Source organism: Pteronotus mesoamericanus, unplaced genomic scaffold (genome assembly GCF_021234165.1).
Source record: "Pteronotus mesoamericanus isolate MK-2021 breed Mesoamerican mustached bat unplaced genomic scaffold, CSHL_Meso_final contig_130, whole genome shotgun sequence".
Classification (NCBI taxonomy): Eukaryota; Metazoa; Chordata; class Mammalia; order Chiroptera; family Mormoopidae; genus Pteronotus; species Pteronotus mesoamericanus.
The window spans coordinates 3,049,212-3,054,608 of record NW_026555060.1 but is presented as its reverse complement, the minus strand read 5'-3'; the positions used below and the strand labels follow the sequence as shown (position 1 = coordinate 3,054,608).

Below are 5,397 nucleotides of genomic sequence, written 5' to 3'. Positions count from 1 at the left end.
CAAGGCTGGATTGCCTGGCATGTAATTAACAACAACTACGCAGTGAGCACTCTCTCCTCCATGATTCTGCACCCTCCTGTCTTTACTCACATCTCCTTCTTGTCCAGCTCTCCTCATCTACCCATGCAATCTGTCCATCAGTCATGAGAATAAAACTGTTTCAAGTGTATGGTGTACTCTATCAATAAAAGGTATCATTAGCAATAATGCTCCTCTTGGAAGTGTTAGAGATTTATTCATGATCTTACGGCCAAAAAAGAACTCTTGATACTCCCTCCACAAACCAGGTGATTCCTAATTCTTCCTCAATTTGGTAAACCCACCTAGTTGCTCAATTAAAAGTTAAGAGTTTATCCTTGATTTCTCCCTTCCCCTCCCAGACTATTTAGTCCATCAGTAAATCCTCTTACTTTTATATTTAAATTGCACCCCAACACTGTCTGCATTTCTCTGTGTTCACTGATATTGCCTTGGTCCAAACATCACTGTCTTTCACCTGGATACAACAGCCAGGGTGATCATTTAAAAAATAAATCAAACCACATCATTATTTTGCTTGAAAATTTCCAATGACTTCACGCTGTGGCTAGAATAAAGCACAGACTCCTTGTCATAGCTCCTCAGGATTCTCAAACTCTAGTCCATCTCAGCCTTTCAGGTGGCACTCACTGGCCCTAGCTATCTATGTCTTCTGATCCTCCAACATGCCAAGTTCAGTTCTGTCTTAGAGTCTTGTGCTCTGGAAAGCTCTGTCCTTAAAACTGTGCATTGTTTCAAGTCACAGCTCAAGTAGCATCACCATGTAACTGAGGCCTTTTCTGAACTTCCAAGCTAAATTAACTATTTCAATGTGAAGTAATTATTGTGCTCATTTCTTTGTTGCCTATAGTTTTACACCCTCCAATTTTCATGTAAGCTCCAGGTGAATGGAGATCACTGTTATTTGGGGAACTGAGAACAGTCCAACACATAGTAGGCTCTTTAAAAGAATGTGTTTTGGTAGTTATTTGCCCATTCTTTTACTCCCTTGTCTTTCAGCAGGATGAATAAAATGTAAGGTGAAAGAAGAAGAGGCAGAAGAGGAGAAGGAGGAGAGGGAGGGTGAGGGAAGAGATCAAGCTACAACAGCCTCAAGGGAAATAGAACAGTTCTTCCAGATTCAATAGTCAACATGATATGAAAAGACAAAAATTGAGTGTACTGCTGAATGAGCTCTATACAGATTGTGTGTAGGCAGAGTTCAATGGAGCTCTCTGTTGATTTTGGTTAATATGACTCTTATGAAAATATTTTGTTTGCTTTTATTATAGTGAGCATTATTTTCCCCTGTGGATTTTGGGTTCAGTAATGAATGTTTGCAAAGGTATTTATACTTGGTCAAGAAAAAAATGAAATCAAAACATACTCACTCTGTAACTATTGCCACACTGTCCAATTACTCCCAGTTTCCATAAGCCTCTTTCCATGTGAGGTATCAAAACTTCTTTTTATTTTAAAAAAGAATGAGAGGAGGAGAAGTGGAGATTCTATACTGACCCATTGAACGTTGCATATAAAGCAGTGAGTATACTTTATATAAATTTATGACCTAGGCTCACCTAAGGACTAGGGAATTTCTCATTCTGTTCTTAAGGTATCTTTGTTTTTTATGAGTCACATATAATAAAAGTCACTCTTTATAAAACTCTACTCAAAGTGATAAATCAAAACCTTTTTCCTTTGTTTTTTTAAGAAAGGTTTCTATTTACCTAAGATGTGTCCTTTTGCCTGTAGATAAACAATTGGCTGCCATGAATAGCATCTTTGTTGTCTCTTTAGCCAAGGCAAGGGAATAATGACCTCTATCTGAAATCATTGTCCAGACTTGCAGGAAAGAAACTAGCTACTATACTTAAATTATCAACTAGTATTATTTATGATTCCACAGGGCTATAGATCAACTGTTGGAGAGCTCCAATTAGGTTGTTCTTAAGCTGGAAAAGCTACTAGAATTCTATCTGATGGCAAAACAAGTTCAGTTTTAAAAAAGACCTGAACTGTAACTATAATAAGAAGGAAAAGCAGACATCTTATTTGTCTGAAATAATTATTTGTTTGGAACACCACTGTATCTTCCTCCAACCAGCCTCTGCCTTCAACTAAATTATTGCCCATGAGTCTAGTAAGAGCCTACCTGTTGCCTCTAGAATTCCAGATTTTCTGACAGTGTATTTTATTTATATCATTGCCACTTGAGAAAAGGGAAGATACCTCTTAAATATGAAGCCATAACAGAAAACCATGTTGTAATGGGAAAAAATCCCAACCTGAGAATCAGGATCCTTGTTCCTAACTCTATGTAACTTCCCTGGGACTTTTACTCCAAAATGTAAGATAAACACAGTTTATCTTGGGTTCCATTGAACTCTGAAACTGTGAGTCACTGCAGTAGAGTTTCCCTTAGGCAGTAAATGGTTAAGATTATATCGCCACTGAGTTATCAGGAGAAGAATGAAGACATTGTGTAATTAAAGAAAATCTCATTTATGGAGTGTTGTCCTACAGGGATGCTTCTGTGCTGCACCCTACTCCTCGCTTCTCCTCAGGGGAGAAAAGCAAATGGCAGGCCGGCCTGATGCTAAACTTAAAACTTTTAAGTTTTAAACTTAAACTTTTGCAACTAAACTTAAAAACAATCTCACCCAGCACCATAGCATTGAAAATGGTAAGTGGCAAGTTGTCTCTTATCAAGAAAACAAGAGACGTCACAATATAAGAAAAACCTTCAGAAGAATTCAATGGGTATGTTTTCAAAGCCCAAGATGTTACAGGTGACATGGTCAAGGGTATAATGGATCATATACGACCAGGTCCCTGCAGCTTGGATTGGGACAGCCTAATGACTTCAGTGGACATTCTGGAGCACTTTGAAGAGGATTGCTGTGTGATGGGTTACACTATTGCTGGTGGGCTTTGGGTCATTTCCCCAAGAGAGTTTGTTGATTTCTCCTACACAGTGAACTATCAAGGAAGGCTTTTCTCCTGTGGGATAAGTCTTGACTGGAGTGAAAAGAGTCCAGAATTTGTTTGTGGATATAACCATCCCACTGGTTGGTTTTGTATTCCACTGAAAGACAATGGGAACCAGAGTCTTTTGACAGGCTCTAATCAGATGGCTCCGCTTGGGATGATTTCTCAGTCTGCTGTAGATACAGCCATGGCAAGCCATTTAATCAACTTCTATGGAGATTTATTAAAAAGCTTACAAAAGGCACAGTAAGTTTACTCTTGTAGTACCATGGTTCCCCTACTCAACTCCTTTACTCAGCTCCATGGCCTGTAAAAATCATCACCCTTTCCTCTATTCTTTATAGTCTGTAGAGAAATTTGAGATGTATTTGACTTATTTTATTCCTAGACTAAATAGCTATCTAAGAGAGGGCATTTTAGTTTTCTTAAATAGTTATTTGCACTATGTTTGGTATAGCAGCGTGTCTAGGAGTGGAGACTATGACAGAAATATACCAAGAAGTGCATAACAGTTCTTCAACCCAAACTCTTAAGAAATTGAATAGTGTCTCAGTATGAATTTTTTGGCTGCTTGGATTAAAATAATCTATCTTAGAGCTCTGTGAACACTTTGTGAAGGCTTTAATTTTTTGAAAGTTAAATATTAGTGCTTTACTTTTGCTATTCTCTTATGAGTTTGCCAATATCTTGGACTAAAGAAAACACTCTTCTCTATATTTTATAAAAATGAACTTCGTTGTCAATTGTCTTGTGCTACTTTAGGAACTAAAAAGATCAGAAATAAGAAAGGATAGAAGAAAAATATGTTATAGTAACTATAGTTTCAAAAAAATGCAATTCAATTTTGATACTAGGTAGCATTATTTTGTGGCTATCTTTAAAAATATAGCTGTATCTTTATGTGCCTTTATTTTGGGAGTCTTAAAACATTTATGCATGAATAAAACAGTACAAAAACTGCCAAATATGTGCTACGGACACCACATTGATTGGACAGAAGTCTGGGTTGTGTGATGTGGCCAATGATATCCCATGTTTAGCAACAGGAAATCATATCTCTAGAAGGTCAAATTCAATGAATGTTTTGTACGTGCTGCAGTTTTAAAAGTATCTCTCATCTCATAAAGTATTACTAACTTCGTAAACATTCACAATTGTAATGTAATCTTTGTGGGAACTATGACAATGCGTTCAGAGATTTATCCAAATGCCTAGATGAGTCATTTTATAACTCGAATGAACCATAATAGGTCCCTTGATTCTATGGCTGCCTTCTTCACTGAACTTTCCTAAATGATTTTCGCATTCCAAATGACTCTGGCTTTTGAATTGTCCACCTGGTTGACTTCTAAAATGAGAGCTTGGGACATCTCAGTGTGTCCAGGCACATGTTTGTATGTATTTATGTTTGTGTACATGTACACATCTTGAAATCTATTTCATTGTTTAATGTGAGTTTTTTCTGTGTTATTATTACTGTTTTATTTCTTTTTTTCTCTCTTTTTTGTTAATATTTGGTAATGTGAGATCTGGAAATACTTGCCAGGTAGGCCACAAAAAGCACACAAGCATATAGTAGTTCAAGTGCATGAAGGTTTGATTTGTGTTTTATTTTGCTATGTTTTCCTGGGAATAAAGAGAGCATAAGTCATTGTTCCTTGAACTCATTTTGATAAAGTGGGAAAAATTAAAAAAAAAAAAAAAGGAAGAAAATCTCATTTAGAAAATCTTCCCTAAAGAAACTGTTGTTTACTGTTATTTGACAAAGATGTTTTCAACACAAAGAACAGTAAATGTCACAAGCTTTCCAAATGATTTGTTTCCAGTTCAACCCCACTGGTATTTTTTAAGATTGTAATTTTTAGAAAATATTGACTTGACCTTGGACGACAATGTTCCTTGGCATTGTGGATTTGTACCTTATGGATTTTTTTTCACAAGAACAAGTTTCTTGTGAAACTTGTCTTTACACTGTCTTCTTTAGCCACACCTTTAAGTTCTTTGGGGGAGGGTAATGGGGCATTGTGGATTAACTAGACTTTCCAAATAACAATCTTTGTGTCAAGACCTTTACATTTATCAAATCTTTATTATTCTTAAATGTTTAGTTAAAAAGGAAGCTTTGGAACAACAGAGCTAGTTCATGGAGAGAAAGAGAGATCTTTTTCTCCACAGTTCAATCAACTGAAAGAAAAATAATGTGGAGAATAAGCATCTATGGGGAGGCTGCAGCCAGTGACAAAGAGGAGACTTTGAAATGGTCAGAACCCAGAGAACACATTCAAGTCTGAAATCTGGAGCAGCACAGAGAGCTCTTGGCAAATTGGTGAGTGGAAGAATCAGCGTGATGCTTGCAAATGAGCATGCTTGGGTTTATACTCATAAATT

The 5,397-nt window shown here is 36.7% G+C and overlaps 1 pseudogene; it reads left to right on the top strand.

The window, feature by feature from the left end:
- Positions 1-2,652: 2,652 nt before the first annotated feature.
- Positions 2,653-3,259, top strand: LOC129087464 (stAR-related lipid transfer protein 4-like; annotated as a pseudogene).
- The last annotated feature ends 2,138 nt before the right edge of the window (positions 3,260-5,397 follow it).